Raw genomic sequence first — 23,972 nt, forward strand, 5'->3', positions numbered from 1 at the left:
AAGAGGCTTCCCCAGTCCTCTGCAGTAGAGGGGATCCAGCAATGGCCCCCCCCAAAGATCTCGTTGTCGGCCACTTGTTGGGATGTGTGTAGGTGTACTAGCGGCTTCCCGCTTGGGCTCCGGTGGAAATAGCTGAGCCAGATCAGGTGCGCTCTACTGCGCAGGTGCAGATGCCTCTCACCTGTTCAGTATAGCAGGTCCAATCAGGCTCGGCTATTTCTGGGGAGCTGCTACTGTGCCAGCGTGCAGCAGCAACCGGGATTGTTTTGGTTTTTTTGCTGGCCGTGGAGGGCAGTGGGAGGGACAAGTACTTAAGTTGCATGCAAGCTGTTACAGGAAACCAACATCCTCCAGTGGTAGACATGCTAGGTGTGTATTTTATCCCACAAGTGCGGCTTGCACTCTCTTGCAGGTAGGCACTTCTCTGTTTTTAAGTAGTGCTGTTCATTTCTTTGCCACGATACTAGCTATACTGGGCACTATACTAGCTGTACTAGGCACTATACTAGCTATACTGGGCACTATACTAGCTATACTGGGCACGATAATAGCTAGTATTGGGGCACTACCTACTAGGCCTGAACGATTTTAGGAAAAGATTGAATCGCACGATTTCTGTCAAAAATTGCGATTTCGATTCAATTCACGATTTTCTTCAAATCCAGCTTTAGCACTAAATTCACAATGTACACAGTAACATTTACAAACATGCAGTGCCAGAAAATAACATACTATCAAATTGGTGGTATAATGTCACAGTGTCATATTTGTAAACCTTACTGCATTATGTGAATTTAGGTGAGAGACTAGAGAAAAAAGGTGGAGATTAGGGAACGCGTGATCACAACGCGATTGCTGCAAGACTACTGGCAGTAGGCCCTAACACAACAGAACCACAATTTGGCTTATGAGATAGTATGAGATAGAATTTATTATGCATATTCTGTGTGTATGCAAGATGATGTGTGCTTGGCAGTGTGGGCACTGTGCATTTGAGCTGATGTGACTGTGAGCTGGACTTTGTGATTAGAATATATATATATATATATATATATATATATATATATATATATATATTCTAATCACAAAGTCCAGCTCACAGTCATCTCAGCGCAAGTGCACAGTGCCCACACTGCCAAGCACACATCATCTTGCATACACACAGGTACAGGTACATACAGGGTGTCAGCGTGATCTGTCTGATCTGATGTACGAACTCTTGCCTGACAGTACTGCCGCCCGCCCAGCTGATGGCGCGCTAGACTAGGCGGGGGGAAACAGAGCGAGAGCCTGTGGGGGGAGTTTGCCGTCCGCCCAGCTGATGAAGTATTAGGCTGGGCGGAGCGAAAGAGTGTGAGCCTGCAGCAGCCGCCCCCGCCCTCCCAGCCAATGACATGCTAGGCAAGGCGGAGGGTGATGACGTGGGCGCCGGTGGGAGGTTGCCACAAGGAAGGAGATAGTGAGAGCCGCTAAGTCGCCGCTACGGAGCGGCAAGCGGGAGATAGACTGCCGGCCTGAAATGGTACACTGCTGCACAGCAGGGGGGGAAATCGTGAGAAATCGCCACGTTCGCGATCACGGAATCGTCGTTTCTGTGATCGCGATTTCGGTCTAAAAACGATAAATCGTTCAGGCCTACTACCTACCCATACTGGGCACTATACTAGCTATACCGGGACACACTGGGGGGATCACACGGACAGCATTTCCTACCCCCGGCTTATATGAGGGTCAATCATTTTTTCCTGTTTTTTCAGGTAAAAGTTGGGGGGGGGGGGGGGGGGGGCGGTCGGCTTATATGCGGGTCGGCTTGCTTGCGAGTATATACGGTAATAGTGATTTTAACTTTTGGATTGCCTGGTTAGCATCCTTATTACTTGTTTACCAGATCAAAATAAAGAATTGATTTTTGATTTTATGCCCGACCGTTACACTTTAAAAGGGGTACCTAAATTAACAATGATCATTAATGATGTTAAGGGAACTTCACTTTCTGCTGCTGACAACATTACAAAACAATGAGAGGAATTTCCCTAAGTGGGACACATAGCATGGAATATTCCATAGTCTAAGGTTTTTCTGCTAAATTCAATATAACCTTCTTAAAGGTATTTGTAACAATTCAGCTTTAAGAGCAACTGTGTTTTCCCACGATTTATCACTCCTGGATATGCAAATCACCTCTCTCTGCCACTGAAAGCATGGCTGCACATCCAGAACCACTGTTGTATAATGAGCCTGTAGCTAAATTTACACAGCTAGTTCCTCTTAACCATGTACCTGCAGGTGTTCTGTGCAGAGCGGAGGGCACCAGACATACAGAACAGACCAATGCTTTACTATAGGGCCGGCCACACCCGCTCTCATTCATCGTGTCTGGTTGATCTGTCGCCCTCCCGCCATGCACACACCATGACCTGCACGATTTTCTCACACGGCAGATGCACTGCCGATCCTTCCATTCGGCAAATGTTAATCGAGCTTCAGAGAAGTTATCAGGAAAACAAGTGGAACATTTCTGCAGCCAGGATTTGTAATCTCGGTGATTGTTCTTCAGCTTTACTGAGAAACCGTGAAACGGAGCATATAATTCCCAGGACTATTTACGTCCTCTCTTAGCACTTACAGCTCTGTAACATATCATTATAGAGTTCTGATCTCTCACTAAATGTGGAGAAACTCAAACCCGCCCCATGCCTCTCTCATACGGTGTACAAAGGCTGTGGTGGCTGTACAGTCATTTCACTGCACCCCCAGCCCCTTTCTTACCATAATATGTATCTTAGTGTCAGACTTATGTGAGGGGGGAAACCTCAATGCTGCTCTTCCCCTCAGATACTTCCTGCACAGAGATATGTACTGCTGTGTTACCACATGTCACAACTCTTACACATTTACAGGCTGTATACAAAGGTCACTCTGTCACATACGGCCTTTTGATGATGAACAATCCATCATATGTCTAGCTTGGTGTCTAAATAATATTGTAGTAACTACAGGCAGTCCTCTACTGACAAACGGGTTCTGATCTGGGAGACTATTTGTAAGTTAAATTTGTTTGTAAGAGTCCGGTGTTAAGCCCCATCTACACGATATGATTCTTTGTGAGATTCGATTACGAATTTGCCATTGTTTTGCAATGGCAAATCAAATTGAATCGAATCCCGATCGGACATGTCGGATTTAATCGGATCATAAATAGAATCGTAATCGAATCGCACAAAGAATCGTATCGTGTAGATGGGGCTTTAAACATGGTGAAATGTGGATAAATGACAACTCTGGATTAGGTCATATAGCTCATATAGTAAAAACTATTTTGTTGTTTTCAATGTGCATTTAAAGCGTTTTACACTACTTATGATAGTTTATATAAAATACTGTCACATTTAACAACAAAAATATGTATTAAAAAAAAGCATATATTTTCCACATGGAGACACCTTTGTATCTTTGAAACGTTGTAACTCGAGTTGTTTGTAAGTAGGGGACTACCTGTACAGTTACAGGCATGGGTCAGGTCAGGATTGCTTTCATTGTGGTCCAGTAATAATACAAGTCTTTTTGAAAAAACAACAAAACATTTTTTGACCCCAGAATCAAATTTCAAAAATTTGGGCCGTTCGGAAGTCAGGGGTTCATAAGTCAGGGGCTATCAGTATGTACCTGTCCTGGTGTGTGGACTTTTATGTGATGCGTTAAAAGTTATGCTTTATACTTTTGAAACGCACAAATAAACCCCTGGTTTGTATCTTTAGCGTGTATAAAATTATAATACATATGTTGGAAGGGATATGCCAGTATCTTAAAATGAAGCTAAAAATCAATGCCAAATACATTAGGCTCAGTTCACACTGCAAAGCAAAATTAAATTTTTTAGTCCGTTTTGTTGGATCACAAGACGAAAATTCTACCTGCACACTTTTTCTAGGCAGCGGATGAGTTTCCGACAAAAGCTTTACGGATCAGGGTCCCATTTTAAGCACACAAATAAAAGAACTGGTTTCACGCCGGCAATCAGCGTTTTCATTGCGGGGCGATTAGAGAATCACACCACAACGCACTGTAAAAAAAAAAAAAAAAAAAACAACAAACCAAATCTTTGTAGATACCTGTGTTAATGAGTGTAAATGTACTTCCTGGCACCAAAACACACCATATATGAGGCTCTCTAATGCTTACTTCCTGTGGCGGAAATACATATTGAAAGCAATATGTTTTGCAGACAGGATTTGCACTGAGATAAAATTGGTGTCCAAGCATGCGCACCGCTAACGTGTCCTATCGGATACTTCTGATGACCTAGAGTCAAATTGGATACTTCAGCCGCATTGTATCCGGTATGCAATGTCCCATAGACTTTCATTGCTTTAGCGTCACCCTGCTTTAAAATAGAGTAACGCAATGCTCTGAAAATTGCCCCAATGTGAAAGGGGCCTCATGCTCTAGATACAACATAAGATGCATGAAGGGACAGGGCTGAAGCCACTTGCTCATCTAACCACAGCTTAGCCCTCCCCTCAGAGCCACTTGCTGAAATGCAGACCCACCTCATAGAACCATTTGCTTCAAGACATACAGTAGAAGCAAAGGGGAAAGCAAACAGCACGCAGATGGTAGTCAGGTGTTTGCCGAGGTCACTGCTAGGGGGAGGCCGGCCACAAAGCTGACACTTCCAGAGGCTGCACAGACAATATGTCAACAGCATCACCCAAAGGAGAAGCAGAAAACGCTGGGGGCTTCAAATGCAATCAAGCCTGCACCGAAATATATTTTCAGCAATTGCAGATCTGGAATTCCTCTTTAAAACGACACAACAGATCATGGTTTTGTTTCTTGTGACAAAAGTTCTTTACTAATCGATACTCTAAGAGTTCAAACGGCCAAGACACTCAAACCAACTGGCTGCCATACAGGAAGCAATTACAGTATTGATTGGTGATTTCATTCCTCATTTCTCCCGTAGAAGTTACTTTCCTCTCATGCCTCTAATACCGGTGACAATATACAGTGTGAGAACTTCTGCACATTCTCTCTCCTGCAGGAAAAGGGCTTTTGTTATATTGTCTGATCCATCCTCTATTCACCTCGGCAGTGCTGTCTGATGGGGCTACATTGTGCATCTGACAGAGCTAATTGTAGCCCTCTTTACCTCACACATTTACTGCTCAGCTTCTGCAATGGTGATTAACCACTTCAGGGCGACAGCAATTTTTACATATCAGCGCTACTCCCATTCATTTGCCAATAACTTTATTACTACCTATCACACCTTAATGATCTATGTATTTTTTTTCAGGACAAATTAGGCTTTAAGTGAATTACATGTTTGTTTAGCAATTACCGTACCTTATTTTCTATGCATTTAAAGGGAAAATCAGGGGGGGGGGGGGGGGGGAATGAAAAAAAAACAAACAAAAAAAAAAAAAACCAAAACAAAACAAAACAAAAAAAAACACTATTTCTCCATTTACATCACTTATAGCATTAAAATAAACAGTGCTAACTTTAAAGAGTAACTGTTAGCCCCCAAAGTGAAATTTACATCTCTATAGCAATGTTTTATTTAGTATTTAAGTGAGCCAAAAAGCCAATGCAGAACTTAAAAATCAATCTAATTTTTATACTATGTATCCTTTTTCCCCGCTCCGGACGCAAAGCCGCATATCAGATACTGCTTCAGCATGCAGAGCATGCCTATGTCTGCCCGGCCCCTCTCTCCCCCCCAGGACCAGGTGCCGATATATTCTCTCATCAAACAGCTGACCGCTCTGACACGGAGAGAGAGCGGGAGCACTTCCAGCGCCGCCACCGCAGAGCAGCCGCCGCCGAGTCACATGTGAGAGAATCACATGTGAGAGAGATGCCTGGCGGCGGCTGCTCTGCGGTGGCGGCGCTGGAAGTGCTCCCGCTCGCTCTCCGTGTCAGAGCGGTCAGCTGTTTGATGAGAGAATATTTCGGCACCTGGTCTTGGGGGGAGAGAGGGGTCGGGCAGACATAGGCATGCTCTGCATGCTGAAGCAGTATCTGATATGCAGCTTAGCGTCAGGAGCATGGGCAAAAGGATACATAGTATAAAAATTAGATTGATTTTTAAGTTCTGCATTGGCTTTTTGGCTCACTTAAATACTAAATAAAACATTGCTATAGAGATTTAAATTTCACTTTGGGGGCTAACAGTTACTCTTTAAGCTAAACCCACAAATTGTATTTGCTTATACATCCTGGTTATTATAATGTTTAAATTATGTTCCTAGAACAATGTATAGTGACAATATTGTGTTTGGAAATAAAGGTGTCTTTTCTGTTTAGTGGTTTTTGCTTTATTATTGTACACTATCGATGATTACAAGTTCCTGAGGTAACAATATAGTTTTTTGTTTTTGATTCTGTCACTTTGTTTTCATTTTACAAGTCTTGGTTTTAGTACAGAATATACAAAAATGTTGTTGCTTTTGATTCAGTTTGTTACTAAAAAGAATACACAAGACATGGACCTCAACCCTTAAACACCATAAAATCTATTCTACTACTTATGGTTAAAATGTTACCACATAGGTCTTGTGTTGTTTTACCAATACTTTCCCAAGTTTGACCATCATTTTGAAAATGAATTTTCATTTTGGATTTAGTTTGTCCCTACATACTTCTTATGTGATGTGGGGCCAAGCTTTAAAACACACTAAAATGTATTCTACAATTTGTCCTGGTTAAAATTATACCACATGTGCCTCATTTAGCAACAAACTGGTGGTGCACTCTCCACAAATACACTGGACATGTATACATGTCCAGTTAGGCTGAAGTGGTTACAGAGTATGAGGAGGCTGGACACATATGACTGGGGTAGATGGAGACGGCTGGATCCACCACTCAGGAAGTGATGACCTGAGGCTCTGTAAAACATCAAATCCTTAGTTCAGCTCCAATTTGTTAAAGGACAACTGAAGTGAAAGGGATATGGAGGCTGCCTTACTTACTTCCCTTTTAAACAATGCACATTGCCTGGCTATCCTGTGGGTCATCTGCTTGTAATAATTTTAGCGATAGACCTTGAACAAGTATGAATTCTCACTGGGTTAGCTGCATGCTTGTTGCAGGTGTGTGATTCAGACACTGCAGGACTGTCAGGCAACTGGTAATTAAAAAAAAAAAAAAAAAAAAAAAAGGAAATAAACATGGCAACCACCATGTACCACTCCCTTCATTTTTCCTTTAATCCACATATTGAAAAAAACATGTCTGAAACTACTGAATGCTCCCTAACAGATACCAGATTGCAAGTACACAGACAAGACAAAACATAGAACATTTATATCACGCTTTTCTCCTGGCCCACTCAAAGCACAAGAGGTGCAGCCACTAGGATGCGCTTTATAGGCAGAAGCAGTGTCATGCCCAAGGTCTCCTCACTGAATAGCTGCTGGCTTACTGAACAGGAAGAGCTGAGGTTTGAACCCTGGTCTCCTGTGAACAGAGCCCTTAAAGAGAACCCAAGGTCTTTTCTAAGAATCCTAATAGCACACAAAGGGTGGGTCTGCATGTAATGCCCAGCCCCTGTTGCTATACAGTCTCCCCCAACCCCCCCCCCCCCCCCCTGCGCTCTGCTTGCCCCCATAAGTCATACGCCGTGCTAGCAACACACAGCGTGTCGATAGCTGGCTATGTACCACTTGATTGTGTCAGTCTCGACGCTCCCCCGCCTCCTCTATGTCATCGCTCCGTGCCTGCGTCCCTTCCCTCCCCGCTGATTGGAGGGAAGGGATGCAGGCGGGGAGCGGAGATATTGACGAGGCGGGGGAGCGGCGAGTGACACAATCAAGAGGTACACAGCCGACTATCGACACACTGTGTGTTGCTAGCACAGCGTATGATTTATGGGGGCAAGCAGAGCGCAGGGGGGGGGGGGGGCTGGGGGTCACTGTATGGCAACAGAGGCTGGGCATTATATGCAGACCCAGCCTCTGCCTGCTATTAGGATTCTTAGAACCCACCTTGGGTTCTCTTTAACCACTGTGCTATCCAGCCAAGAAGTATGAGAGTTCCTTCCCCAGCACTAAGCAGATCATCTGACCCACTTCCAGCTTGTTCGGTACTGAAGTAGAACTGAAGCCTGATGGTTGGCCGTATTCGGGTGTTCCGGATTTTTTGTTACTGAATTTGAACAATAACACTAGTGGCCATGCTAAGTTACATTTTTGAAATAAAAAGATTAGCTCCCAAGTTCCCCCTGCCCACCTCTCATGGGTGACGATAGGATGGGGAAGTGTGGACAGTGCACAGACTGCTATTCAGGCTAACGTAGTTACATCTGACATTCACATAGCATGATTTTTTCTTTTAAATCCAGCAAACCAGATACTAAAAAAGAAAATAATAGAAAAATGCTTTATAAGCAATGCACAAAATGCTGTGCATTGGGAAAAAAATATATTCCATATTCTATGGCTTAAAAAAATGAGCCTGAACAAGGTAACATCACATTAAAGTGAACTCTTGCACAGGACAGAAGGAAAACAGAGAGAAATGCACCCTGTATGTATTTAGAGAGTTTAGCTTGTCTAATGCCCCATCATTTGTGTATTATCATAAAATGTAATCTGAGCTCTCCCCTGTGTCACATGACTGCCTATGGCAGAGATAAGCCCATTTGAAAGCACTGGATGTTAACAATATGTCTGCTTCCATGAATCAGGAAGTAGAAACAGTGCAGATTTATTTTAGGATTTGTATCAGTTGTAACAAATATTTTTTTTGTTTAGTGGACCCAAATTAAAAATACAAGATTTCAGAAATAAAATCTATTTTCTAAATTATAATAATAAATAGCAGCCTTTTTTTCAGCTGCATAATAACATATATAAAATATTTTACATTTATTGGAGGAACCCCTCCCTTCCTTTCATATTGCCGGGACAGAATCCGGCAGACTGGTGGAGTAGGTGGTGTCCGGCAAAGGAGGAATTGCTAATGGCTGCCACCTGTATAATCCTAGTTATGAAAAGAGAAGGGTGAAAAGCATGCACTGAAATGCTCATAGGCTTGAAGGAGTGTTTATTTATCGTTGTATGTGTCAGAGTGGTGCAACCAAATATTGTGAATTAAAAAAAAAAAAAAAAGTTTTGTTTGGGTCCACTTTAAAGTGAACCAGAGACGAAGCACCCTCATGTATTTTACCATGGAAATCAGTGGGAACATTAGAGAAAACATTTACCATGCTCTCTGTTCCATCCTCACTGCTAAAAGTGTCTGTTATCTAGCTGAGATAAGAATCCCGGACTGAGCATTGATTCTGGCTTTGCTATAATGACTCAGCTATAATGATTCCTGAGCAAAGCCAGCAGGGGGCAGGCTTGGACTTGAAGACAGCAAAGAACACAGTCTCAGCTATAATCATTCTGTAGCAAAGCCAGACCGACTGCTTAGTCGGGATTCTTATCTTAGAGGTGATAACAGGCAAATTAAACAGAGAACAATGTAACAAAGAGCAGATTAGGTGTTTACTGTCATGTTCCCACTGATTTATAAGGTAAAATACATGAGGTTGCTTCATCTCTGGTTCTCTTTAAGGTTATTATGCTGTTGTGTATCTTTTAGAGAAGAGAGGAGTTCTGAGTCCAGGTCCACTTTAACTTGGAAGAGAAACTCCAGTCCAAATGTGTATTTACATTTACTATCCCCACAGCAGACCAAGTGTCTCTGCCATCCATCCTTTTATAGGGCTGCTCTATATGTTGATGTGTTAAGACAGGGATTGTGCTCTGCTTCTTCTTAATGACCAGTTTTAAGATATTTTTATTCATTTTTTAGTGCCTGGCTTTACTCTGATTAATAACACACCCAAAAACATGACATATGAAATTCTATTAGCTCTGTGACATGACAGGTATAGCACATCACATATCATGAGGTAACCTGGTGTGTGAGAAAAGCAACCTCATGGAAACGCACGCTCCAGTGAATCTATACAGCTCTAGAATTAGTTCTAATGCTACATAAAGTTAAATATGATAGCAAAACGTGAAAGATTTTGGTGTGGATTTACAAATATACATATGAAAAGTACCTACAATGAAGTCCAAACGTCTATAGCTATGCGTACGATTTAGATTTTCAAAACAAACATTCAAGATATTATTTTTGGTTTTAGGTGAAAATCAAGTGCGTTTCCCCCGTCCAGTAATCCTGGGGGACAGACAGCTTCCACAGCAGGCACCACTTGCTCCTCCCCTCTTCTCAATACAGAGACATGCTGCTTGGTCAAGAGCCAGTCTGTCTGTAAGGCTGGTTCAAACGGGCTTTAGCCGGCGGCCATGCGAGTCGTTTACTTCCAGGACCGACCAATGCATGCATTGAGATGAATGGGAGCATTCACGTTGATGCATTTATCGTTGTTTGCCAGAGCTTGTCCAAAAGTCGCAGTTGATTGAAATTCCTGGGATGCTGCATGTAAAAAATGTTCTTGACACACTCATTTGCAGGCTACGTCCATAGAGGTTACACCCTTAGGTGATGTGTCAGAGTATACAGTGGTGTGAAAAACTATTTGCCCCGTTCCTGATTTCTTATTCTTTTGCATGTTTGTCACACTTAAATGTTTCTGCTCATCAAAAACCATTAACTATTAGTCAAAGATAACATAATTGAACACAAAATGCAGTTTTAAATGATGGTTTTTATTATTTAGTGAGAAAAAAAAACTCCAAATCTACATGGCCCTGTGTGAAAAAGTGATTGCCCCCCTTGTTAAAAAATAACTTAACTGTGGTTTATCACACCTGAGTTCAATTTCTGTAGTCACCCACAGGCCTGATTACTGCCACACCTGTTTCAATCAAGAAATCACTTAAATAGGAGCTATCTGACACCGAGAAGTAGACCAAAAGCACCTCAAAAGCTAGACATCATGTCAAGATCCAAAAAAATTCAGGAACAAATGAGAACAAAGTACTGTAATTGAGATCTATCAGTCTGGTAAAGGTTATAAAACCTTTTCAAAAGCTTTGGGACTCCAGTGAACCACAGTGAGAGCCATTATCCACAAATGGCAAAAACATGGAACAGTGATGAACCTTCCCAGGAGTGGCCGGCCGACCAATATTACCCCAAGAGCGCAGAGAAAACTCATCCGAAAGGCCACAAAAGACCCCAGGCCAACATCTAAAGAACTGCAGGCCTCACTTGCCTCAATTAAGGTCAATGTTCACGACTCCACCATAAGAAAGACTGGGCAAAAACGGCCTGCATGGCAGATATCCAAGGCGCAAACCCCTTTTAAGCAAAAAGAACATTAAGGCTCGTCTCAATTTTGCTTAAAAAAATCTCAATGATTGCCAAGACTTTTGGGAAAATACCTTGTGGACCGACGAGACAAAAGTTGAACTTTTTGGAAGGTGCGTGTCCCGTTACATCTGGCATAGAAGTAACACAGCATTTCAGCAAAAGAACATCATACCAAGAGTAAAATATGGTGGTGCTAGTGTGATGGTCTGGGGTTGTTTTGCTGCTTCAGGACCTGGAAGACTTGCTGTGATAGATGGAACCATGAATTCTACTGTCTACCAAAAAATCCTGAAGGATAATGTCCGGCCATCTGTTCGTCAACTCAAGCTGAAGCGATCTTGGGTGCTGCAGCAGGACAATGACCCAAAACAAACCAGCAAATCCACCTCTGAATGGCTGAAGAAAAACAAAATGAAGACTTTGGAGTGGCCTAGTCAAAGTCCTGACCTGAATCCTATTGAGATGTTGTGGCATGACCTTAAAAAGGTGGTTCATGCTAGAAAACCCTCAAATAAAGCTGAATTACAACAATTCTGCAAAGATGAGTGGGCCAAAATTCCTCCAGAGCGCTGTAAAAGACTTGTTGCAAGTTATCGGAAACGCGTGATTGCAGTTATTGCTGCTAAGGGTGGCCCAACCACTTATTAGGTTCAGGGGGCAATTTCTTTTTCACACAGCTCCATATAGGTTTTGAGTTTTTTTTCTTGCTAAATAATAAAAACCATCATTTAAAACTGCATTTTGTGTTCAATTATGTTATCTTTGACTAATAGTTAACGTTTTTTGATGAGCAGAAACATTTAAGTGTGACAAACATGCAAAAGAATAAGAAATCAGGAAGGGGGCAAATAGTTTTTCACACCACTGTATATACCTTGCTGGATATTTTATATCTTGGGCTATGATTAATGAAGCCAGTACGAAACATGTTAGCCATTTATGTTGTACCTGATTGCTTAAATAAACTTTTTGGACTTTTCTACAAACTGGATTGTGCAGACTTTCCATTACTACAAAGAGGAGAAGCAGGGAGCCAGACCTGGTGTATTAGCCTAAAGTGTAAGGGAAAGAAAAGAAGATTCACAGTGAAGACAGGTATAAACATAATTGGGTTGCTGGAAGATAGGAAAGCACTATAAGTTTCAGGGATTATAATTATTATTTTGTTTTGCTCATCACCTACTAGTATAGCAGACCAAAGTGGGAGGAACTATAACCCCCCTGTGAGGATCTGAGTAACACAATAAATGGAAATAGAGAATCTTAGTGATAAATAATCAGACGTTCAACTGATCTTCACATAGATGACAGGTACTCTGGGTATGGGTTAAGCTTTTTATTCATGTGACACGTTTTGCCAGACGCAGCCGGCTTCCTCAGGTGCATAATCTCCGATATAGACAAATATGGATTGCCTCTCCAGAAGAGTGCCTTTTCCCATTTATTATATATACAAAGCGCTCCTTTCTATACAGCTGTTCGAAATGGTTACCTACAATTATTTAAATCCTGTATATAGCCGGAAATCATTTATAACAATTTTGAAACAAAAGCTTTAGAAAAATGCAGAACAAGGAAAAGTTATGACCTGAATAATGAGGAAATATTTAAGATTCTACATCCTTCGCCGCTAATCAAATTTAAGCACCTTTGTGAGGCTGTCTAAGTAAAATACGTTGCAGAAAGGTCAGATTCTCACATCTTATGCTGGTCACGCACGTTTTACTAGTGATAGTTTGATAGCGTTTTTTTTTTTAAAGCACATCCATGCAGAATTGAACTGTCAAGTTAAGGAATTCATTGCGATACTTTTCAAAGCCATTGTACTATGAAAGCTCCAAAATTGAGATCTAATCTAATAGAATAGATGGTTTTAATACTGCTGTTTTAGATTCTTTTGTGATGGTTTTATTTTTTATCTTTTTATTCTTTTCCTGTGATCGTTTTAAAACAGATATTTGAAGAAGACTGCATTAAAATTTTAACACGTGACCAGCTTTATCACATTCACTGAGCATGTGTTCAGTGAACGCTATATAGTTTGCAGCCATTGTTCACCTATTGTAAAAAGTGATCTGCCTCAGGTTTTGGCATAAGAACTACTACTAAAAGCGAAAGGCTACATTCGCAGTGGTGCTTTGCAGTGTGGCATAGCAACCGCTTTGTAACCCGACTTTCCGCATTGCAATGCACCATCTATAGCGACGATCACAGCGCAGGCAGGGGCAGTATAATGGTGTGTGGTGTCCCAATGCACTGCATGCAGTCCAATACCCAAAAACATGCATGTTAGCAATGAAGCATACTTTTCATTGGCTGTATGCTTCACTGTATGAGACGCAACACAGGGATAACCTGCAGTGCCACTTTACTGTTACAGGGAATGCAACGCCCACTGTGAACATAGCCTAAGGGCCCGTTCACACTTATAATCGCAAAACACCGGCGAGTAACGCCAGCGTTTTGCGGGATTGATTTTCCTGCGATTAACGAGGAAAAATCACTGGACACTGGCGGGTTTGGAGAGATCGCGATTAGCGCTAATCACGAACGCTAATCGCGGAGCGCTCGTCGCCGGCAAACCGCTGCATGAAGCGCGGTTATCGCTAACCGCAACCGCGGCAGTGAGAGCACTGCCACTTGCTACAGTGTGTAGCGGTTTTTGCAAAACCACTAGCGGTTTGCCATTAGCGGGAATCGCGCAATTCCCGCTCAGGTGAGAATGGGCCGTTAGAGGTCAGAGTTATTCTAATCATAGAGGGGCATTCTCAGAATGAAATCGCGGCTAGACAGAGAGCCCCTAAGGGAGACGTCTTGGAGCTCAAAGATGCTTCACAGAAATTGGTTAAGAGGCAGATAACACCATGACTAGGCAGACCAAAAGTGGCCAGCCCATCAAAAGACCAATACACAAAGATTTAACTGAGATGACGGCAACTTTATCACAGCTACAGAACATTCACTCAGCAAGGCAGCTGTCGGAGAAGGCTTCCTACTGGTGGTCTCCAAAAACAAGTATCAGTCTCTAGGGGCTATAAATACAAACATTTTACAGTAGCCCAATATAAAACTATTATTTACTGATAATAATGTATAGCAATGACTTTAGATTTTATATAAACAGATGACCGCTAAATGCTAAGGTGTATCAGGACAACAAAGAAACTTGGTGGTGTGAATAGTCTGAGTCTGGTGGTGTTCTGCCTACTCTGGAAGTGGACAGTTTAACCAAATCCAGCTACACTCAGAGGAACAGTGCTACTCTTGTTTTCAGAGGCATACTTTACCCTCTGGTCTGGATATATGCACAGAAGGGTTCCAACTCCAGCAGCATAAACCACAAACATGCATCAAAACCTTGGAAACAACTACCTAAAATCCAATGCAGAGCAAGTAGTACTGACTGTTATGAACTTTCATCTAAAGCCACTTGACATCAACTCCACTGAATGGGTATGGTAGCAATAAAGACCCATAAGCAAGACCCATAAAGCCAAGCATTCAGTATTTATCACAAGAAGCTCTTTGGAAGTTTCTGTAATCACACTGGGATAAAATGAAGAATCAGATCTTGTGGAAACTGGTATAGTCCAAGACTCATACATGAAAGTCCAATACCCATACTAATACATGGAAGTCTAACACTCATAGTGGTGCATGAAAGTCCAACACTCTTACTGATGCATGGAAGGTCCAGCAGAAGAAATCCATCACTGCCAGCAGAGTTGGAAGCACGATTAAGAAGCTGCAAACACCTTGCGGTCCCACCACTGAGAACCTGTGTCAGATTACATGTTGCATCCTCCACAGACTTTAAGCATTTCGGTTTTAACTTAAAGGAACTACGGTAATAATTTACCATCATCGCAAAAGACTCATACCGATCAGTTATGCTGTTACACAGAACAATACATTCAAAAATAGCTTTGCAATGTGGTATCAATTCAGAAATCAAAAACATTAAAAAAAAATGTCTCTTATTTCCGGGGACAGGCCGGTCTGTTTTTGTCCCAGACAGCTCCTGTTTCTCAGCATTATCCAGCTGCTGAACTTTAGATTCCTCTTTTCATGCATTCGCTTAAAAAGCCTAGAACGCACCTAACATTTAATGAGATCACCCTGAGGCAAACGCCAACTTCAACCTCATTAAGCTGACACAGCACAGATCCTACATTTGTTTTTAAGACAACAGAGTGGGGCACCTACCCCCTGCTAAACAATGTCCAGGTTGTGAACTACTTCTAAAATCTCTAATGAAACACACCATTCAATTACCCTGTAACATCTGTATCCTAAAATGTGACATTTAATGTCTACCTTTTATATATAAATTGCAGAAACAGTAGTCTAGTTTAGTCGACAGGTCATAACATTGTATTGTGGCTTTCTACGATCACACAAAGAATGCACAGTTCTGGTAGCAACAAATTGCAGAATACATTTTAAAATATAGGCAATTAAGTGCAAGAGTTTGTAGAGTTCTCATCATGTAATTAGAGGCAATGGGAAGCCTGTTCTGTGAAACGTCTGTGTTCAGTGCTGTGTGAGCGTTCCGCAGTCAGTTAGCAGCACTGTGTACTTATTGTGATGTGAAGCACATGGCCACGCACAGCCTATTCCACAGAGCTGCAGCAGTCCAGAGCATTGTACTACACAGAGAAGGCAGACAAGACGGTACACTTACCCAGAATCCCGCTACTTCTGCCTGGGAAGAAGCTCTGAGCAGAGACCCCTGTGAAACAGTCAGGCTTTAGAAATGCCTCCCAGATAATCCAACATCACTTTGGAATTTAAAGATTGTTGTGTGCTGGGTCACAGTTTGAATCTGCATGCAGAGCACACAGCACTTCCTTATTAGGCGGCCAGCTTGTTTCATGAGCAACAATGCCTCCTCTGTCAGAACATAGTATATTACCACAATGACACTGCCCCTGTCTGCAGACTTTAACTCGATCGCTGCCAGGCAGTCAGGGGTTAATTCTGCACTCCTAGAACGCAGGTCAAGTGCTTCACATTGTTTCCCTGCACACTCTGTGTATGCTTGGGTTATTAAAGCAATGGTGTAGAGGGTATTGTGCAGGGTTCATGTGCAGTAAGCAAGTTTTAGTTTTGTGCCTTATACCCTTCATGCAAGAAATGTTCTTCTCTCTACAATGACTGGGAACAGAACATTGCTAAAACCGTTACTTAAAAATATCCTACCACAAGCAAATAACAACAAGCTGAATCTTCTCAATTAGTAAGCTAGGCAGACAGGTATCTATTCATCAACTATTGCCTCTAATATATCTGAACCATTCAGTTGTAATCGCTTTCTGGCAGTTTATCGATGGAAAGTATGACTGGACTGGAGGTGTTAGAGCCTCTATGCGAGTGTGTCACTACTTATCACACCAAAATGATCTATATTTTGTTATTTTCCCCACCAATTAGGTTTTTTTTGGGTGATACTTTTTGCTATGAATTATTTTATTCTAAACCCATTTTAACAGGAATAATTAGAAAAGAAATGGAAAAAAACTAATTTCTTTTCAGTTTTCAGCCCTTAAAGTTTTAAAATAAAACGTGCTACTGTGGATAAAACCCACACATTTTTTCTTTGCCCATTTGTCCAGGTTATTACATTTAAATTATGTCTCTAGTACATGTATGGCGACAATATTTTTGGGGGAAATAAACTATACCACTAATTACAAACCCTTATATGCAAAAATAACAGTAGTATACCCTCATGACATACATGTTTAAGTTGAGTCCCTAAGGTAAGCATTTATGTATTTTTTTTTTACCAGTGTATTATTTTGGCAACTAAGAGCATGGGGGGGGGGGGGGGGGAGTAAGGGGTTCATTAACGGGAGATTTATTTATATTTAATCTAATGTATTGTGTGTGTATTTTTACTATTTAGCCACTAGATGCCGCCCAACTTTATTCCTGCATACTGTGAAGAGTACACAGGAAGTAATGTGTTTATGTGTTTACTTTCACTTTGTTAACGACCACCGTCATCTCACTGATGCCAGTGATCATTGATTACAGGCACGTTGATCGGCTTGGGGAATACCTGTTCCCATTCTCCGATCAGTGTACGAATGGGCAGCAACTAGAACGAACACGCACGATTGCGGTAAGGTACATATATCTACGCCCCTAAGGCTAAGATGAAGGTGTAGATATGGGTGTAGATATACTGTACTGAAAACACTAACAGTTTAAAGACTGAGCTGGTGCTACCATAGGGGCATCCTGGGCAATTGCCCTAGGGCCCCGAGCTGGCTGCAGGGCCGTCCCAGGTCATCCCTCCAACTATGGTTTCCGTGGTCCCCACAAAGTCTTCGGCAAAGTAGCATCCCACCTGTCCCAGGCGGGTGTGCTGCTCTGTCAGTCTATGGCTCCGTACAGGGCACCTCTTCTGCGTGGTCCAGCACATGTAATAACATAACATGCTGCGAGTCACAGAGAAGCAGTGGATGAAGACAGGGAGCACACATGGAGCCACGAACTGACAGAGGAATGTGCACGCCGGAAGAACAATAGTGTGACCGGCGTTTGGATGAGACAATAAACGAATCCATATCAGGAGCCACCATGAGAGAACTATCTAGCGTATGTAGAAGTCTTTAATGGGAATGTCAGGCTGTACTATCTATGCATTGTCTGAGGTACCTGCACATGGTACTCATCTGTTGCTTAAAGCGGACCCAAACCAAACATTTTTTTTAAATTCAAAATATTTAGTTGCACCACTCTGACACATACAAAGATAAATAAACACTCCTGCAAGCCTATGAGCATTTTGGTGCATGCTTTTCACCCTTCTCTTTTCATAACTAGGGTTATACAGGTGGCAGCCATTAGCAATTCCTCCTTTGCCGGACACCACCTACTCCACCAGTTTGCCGGATTCTGTCCCGGCAATATGAAAGGAAGGGAGGGGTTCCTCCAATAAATGTAAAATATTTTATATTTGTCATCATGCAGCTGAAAAAAGGCTGCTATTTATTATAATTTAGAAAATAGATTTTATTTCTGAAATCTTGTATTTTTAATTTGGGTCCACTTTAAAGGGAACCTGAGTAGTGACCTAAAATGGAAATCTGCACTACAGTACCTGGGGCTTTCTCCAGCCCCCCCCCCCCCCCCCCCCCACATAAGGTCCACGGCATCCTCTTCCTCCATTTCGTGGTCCTGCTGGTGGCTGCGGTAGTTCGGCAACTTCGGCTGAAATATTTTGTGTGTGCCTCCGGCACATCAGGACGGTCACCGTAAGGGCCCTGCACATGCACAGTTCAGCCGTGATGACATGCGCCAGCAAGACTTCAGACAAAGTCGTCGGATTACCAGACCCGCATGTGGGAGCACGGAAGGGAGGAAGAGGATGCTGCGGAACCTCGCGGGCTAAGAGGGCTGGAGGAGGCCCCAGGTAAGTCCCGATTTTAATTTTAGGCCTATGCTCAGGGTCCCTTTAAAAATGCATGTTGGTTAGACTCATCCCATTATTAACAATAAAAATCAGTGGCCATGTTGATGGATTTATGTTATGCACAGAACCCATTCATACAAGTCTCTTCATCAAATCCACACACCTTGGTGCAGTATGCAAAACCTCCGGACACAAGGTGGACATGTCAGTGCTGTGTATGTAATGTCCAATGCAACAGAGACTCTAGGAACAAGTGTTCTGCGCTGTGGACGCTCCAACGCATCCGCTGTCAATGTACACAACACAAATCCAATATAATTTAACCGAGCCCAAGTACGGCATGCACAAGCCCTCACCCTTCTCACAATACTGAAAAGCCAGCAGTGCCTTCACTACACTTGGTTTTCTGCACCAAAGCGAATAGACCAAATAAGGTAACAAACGTTTTAAAGTAATTCCTGAGGAAGCCTGTGGCGGAAGCAGCGTACCCAACACAGTCACAGTGTGCCCAATACAGTGGCACCCGAGATCTGTTGACCTAATTTCACTACCCAGACTTGAAACCCACAGAAGATGTAGCACTGTGCAACTCAATTCATGACCTGGTTTCAAAATGTCATCAGCAAAAAAAAACAAACAAAAAAAAAACCACAGCACTCCACTTTGCAGTATGCAGGGACTGTTCTGTTATGCTTTGTAGAGGCTCCATACCACCAAATGCTCTAGAAAGTAAAGCTACAGACTTCAGAGACCCCACAACACAGCTCGAGCCTCCCACTTATACACAGGGGGTTTCCTGGCTAAAGGTGCCAGTCGGTGCCATCTTAGCCCAGAATCTAGCATGTGTACATCCTCCCTTATGAGTCACTGATAAATCCAGAGTGCCTGATCCCCTGGGCAGAACACAATGTTATCTTCTGTACTCCAGTCGCTAGAAGTCACCTTGTCATGCGCCACACGGTAGTTACTCCTCCATGGCAACAGAATGCAATACTAGGTTATAGCCTCACAAAGCATCTGCAGGTCGCTTAGACCTGAAATATTGTGCGAGGGATTGATCCCTATCCGTGACATTCTTCATGCATGTGCACAGTGCACTGTCATTCAAAAACAATCACAATAGACATTTCTCAGAAAAAAATAAATTCTGCATGTAGCTTCAGCCCACTTTGGGCTATACAGCCTGATCCAGATCTCATGCTACTATTTCAGTGATCTGCAAACTTGTCTCTCCAACTGTTAAGGAACTACAAGTCCCACAATGCATTTGCCTTTATGAATCATGACTGACTGTCAGACTCCTGCAATGCATTGTGGGACTTGTAGTTCCTTAACAGCTGGATAGCCAAGTTTGCAGATCACTGTACTATCTTGTAGGGATGATGCACTGATATAGAATTGTGACAGATTTTCAAACTAGGAATTTGCAATTAAATGGAGCATTGGTCGTCATAAGGATCTGGAAAGCTTCCAGAATCAAACATTTTTAAGAATAAATCCTGACTGAGAATCAACTTCTGCCAGGAAGTTAATGTCCCCCACTTCCAAGTCTTATTAATGCCCAGAAAGGGCTCACATTAGAGCCCCCTGTGTCAATGGACTGGAGCGTGAGGATTTCTGGCCAAGCCTGAACAGACTTAAGGTCCAGTTTATGATATTCTAATTATAAGGAAAGTAATTATACATCTGCGTTCCAACACTGTCAGAAGGAACCATAATGCAGCCAGCAGTCTGAAGGCTCACACAGTTATCAGATCTATAACTCAGTGCAGCAATAATCTTCCTCTACCACCCCCTTACCCATGTGGTGACCTCCACTGCTGGAGGCTCCATCTACCAGTGTTCATGTAAACTATGTGGCTACCATGACATCCTCTGCCACCCCCCAAACTCCACACCCAAGTGTGGCCACCATGACCCCCGCCACCACAAGGTGTGGCCACCATGACCCCCACCCCACAACAAGTGTGGCCACCATAATACTCTGCCCCATCTCACAAGTGTGGCCACCTCCCCCAACCCATAACAAGTGTGACCACAATGACCACATACCCCACAACTAGTGTGGCCACCATGACCCCCTCCCTCACAAGTGTAGCCACCATAACTCCCCCACCCCACAACAAGTGTGGCCACCATAACTCCCCCACCCCACAACAAGTGTGGCCACCATAACACCCTTACCCACCCACAGCTAGTGTGGCAACCATGACCCCTTCTCCCACCCCATAATTAGTGTGGTCACCAAGACCCCCTCCCCCACAACAAGCTTTACCACCATGACATCCTTTGCCACAAGTATGGCCACCATGACTACCCCACCCCACAACAAGTGTGGCCACCATGACCATCTCTACCCCACAACAAGTGTGGCCACCATGACTCCCCCAACCCACAAATAGTGTGTCCACCATGATAACCTCTATCTCACAAAGTGTGGCCACCATAAGCCCCTCGCCACCCCATAACAAGTATGGCTACTAGGACTCCCTCACCCACCTCATAACAAGTGTGGCCTGTATGACAACCTCCCCTACAGCAAGTGTGGCCAACCATAACCTACTTCACCGACCCACCATGCCCCATAACCCACCCTAACAGTGGTGTGGCCATGCTTCAGAGGGATGGGGGACCCTGTACCAAAGGATGGTAAGAGGTTGGGTCACCCATGCAGCTGTTCCCCAACCAGTTAAATCTCTGTTAATGAACCTGATTATTAGCAGTTACAACGCTGGTTATTTACCTGCTCTGCTTAAAGGATACCACAACTGACATGTGGCATAATGAGATAGACATGGGTATGTACAGTGCCTAGCACACAAATAACTATGCTGTGTTCCTTTTTTTCTTTCTCTGCCTGAAAGAGGTAAATATCAGGTATGTAAGTGGCTGACTCAGTCCTGACTCAGACAGGAAGTGACTACAGTGTGACCCTCACTGATAAGAAATTCCAACTATAAAACACTTTCCTAGAAGAAAATGGCTTCTGAGAGCAAGAAAGAGATAAAAAAGGGGGAAATTCTTATCAGTGAGGGTCACACTGTAGTCACTTCCTGTCTGAGTCAGGACTGAGTCAGCCACTTACATACCTGATATTTAACTCTTTCAGGCAGAGAAAGAAAAAAAGGAACACAGCATAGTTATTTGTGTGCTAGGCACTGTACATACCCATGTCTATCTCATTATGCCACATGTCAGTTGTGGTATCCTTTAATATGCTGAAATGTGTCACAAAGCCAGAGTTAAACTTTAACTGACATTTTCACGGAATAAAACATCTAGAAAACAAACCGTGCCAGGCCTGTAAAGCAGCTGCCGTCAGGCTCTCTGGCGGTCGCTGGTTACAGCCTTGTCCCTTGTCAGTGTGTGGGGCAGCTTTGGTCGCAGGTCTCTGGCAGGGAAGGAGCTGACAGCTCTCTTTTGTGTATTCCCTGGTGAACTTGACTCATGGGAACTGACAAAAGCTCACAGTGCTGGCAAACGGCACCTCATTCAGATGCAGTTCCCAGATGTCTGACAACTTGGTACATCTGAAAACCAAATGGCATATCCGAAGACATCAAAATGCTTCCTCCCAGCAAAGGCACACAGAGATTACAGCCTCGTTCCCCCGACGCCACATCACTAATTCACACGCTGCCATAAGCTTTGTTTAAGACAGCAGAGAGACACGACACACATTCTCTCTGGCAGGAGAAGCTGGTGTGGGTTTTATTTCATAAACTTCCCGCTATAGCATTAATATGGCTTGACAGTTATTCAATCAGCCCTGGGTAATATGTTAGATGAAATCCCCATCAGTGAACGGTAATACTTCATTATCAGAAGCATGTCGTTAATGGGCAATGATATGTAATCATTTCCTGGGGATTGGATGAGGTTCAACAAAGAGAAAGGAAAGATTGGCGAGTCCCGAAAAGTCAGCGCAAGTTTCTTCCCTTCTATCACTGTGCACTGATCAGTCAATGGGCACGGGGTTAGCTGTGCTGGCCTATCTAATGAAGTAGTAATACGGTAAGGCCGGTTTCCCAACAGAAACCAGCGTTGCGTGCGTTTGGATGATCTCATCGCACCATTGCTTTAGCGTTACCCTGGGGTAAAAAAGGGCAACACAATGCAGTTAAAACTTCCCAGTGTGAAGGGGCCTAAAGGATAGCTTTATCCCTTTGTGACATAATCTGTCAGCAGCTGCTACCAGAATGGCACCAGCTATATGTATGTTTCTAACCAGATGATATCTGTCACCAATTGCTATATGAAATATAATACAATACAATAACATTTCTATAGCGCTTTTCTCCCATAGGACGCAAAGCGCTTAGGCTCTCTCAGATTCAGTAATTGGTAGTAGGATGAAGTATTCACACAACAAAAAGTTATATTTCTGCAAATGCCAAACTGAAAAGGTGGGTTTTCAGTCTGGATTTAAACACGTCCAGGGATGGAGCTGTCCTGATCTGTTGAGGTAAGAAGTTCCAAAACGTAGGGGCAGCATGACAGAAGGCTCTGGGACCAAAAGTTTCCAAATGGACTCTGGGTATGACTAGATTATTAGAACCTGTGGATCTGAGAATGCGGGGATTGCTACGCAGCTGCAACATATCTTTCATGTATTCAGGACCTAAATTATTCAGGGATTTAAATGTCAGTAGGCCGATCTTGAATAGGACCCTCCATTCTATAGGTAGCCAGTGAAGGGAATGCAGGACTGGCATTATGTGGCAGTGACGGGGTTGGTTGGTTAGCAGTCTGGCAGCAGTATTCTGTATCAGCTGTAGGCGGTACAAGACCTTTTTTGGAAGGCCAGTGTAGAGAGCATTGCAGTAGTCCAGTCGGGATGTGATGAAGGCATGGACTAAGGTTGGCAGATCTTCTGGGGGGATGAGGTGCTTGATTTTTGCAATGTTCTTCAGGTGAAAATAGGATGATTTCACCACAGCAGAGATTTGTGTTCTGAAGTTTAAATTCCCATCAATTAGAACTCCCAGGCTACGCACATGATCAGAGCTGCGTAGATCCGTGCCTCCTATTCCCAGTGGTAAGGACTGCAAGTTAAGTTGTTTGTTATCATGCTCTGCCCTCCAATCAGAAGGACTTCAGTTTTGTCTGCATTTAGTTTCAGTCAGTTGTCATTCATATATGTAGAACTATTGGTTTGCTTGGTCTGTGCAAAACGATGCTGTCTGAGTCAATGACCATTGCTTGGTCTTCTCTAGGGCCGGATTATTTATTATTATTATTTAGTACTATAGTGTATATTGTCTTG

At 43.0% G+C, this 23,972-nt stretch overlaps 1 protein-coding gene across 20 annotated transcripts in view; it reads right to left on the reverse strand.

Annotated features, from left to right (window-relative positions):
• PAG1 (phosphoprotein membrane anchor with glycosphingolipid microdomains 1) overlaps window positions 1-23,972 on the reverse strand; it is a 359,982-nt gene that overhangs the window by 95,681 nt on the left and 240,329 nt on the right. The window contains exon 1 of one of the 20 annotated variants that reach the window (XM_068237553.1): window positions 15,968-16,096. The exons of the other annotated variants lie outside the window; for them this stretch is intronic. The gene's annotated coding sequence lies outside the window, so the exon portion shown is untranslated. Of the gene's footprint in view, window positions 1-15,967; window positions 16,097-23,972 lie in introns of those variants that run through there. 20 annotated transcript variants of the gene reach the window in all.

This window comes from Hyperolius riggenbachi, chromosome 5 (genome assembly GCF_040937935.1).
Source record: "Hyperolius riggenbachi isolate aHypRig1 chromosome 5, aHypRig1.pri, whole genome shotgun sequence".
In the NCBI taxonomy this organism is placed as follows: Eukaryota; Metazoa; Chordata; class Amphibia; order Anura; family Hyperoliidae; genus Hyperolius; species Hyperolius riggenbachi.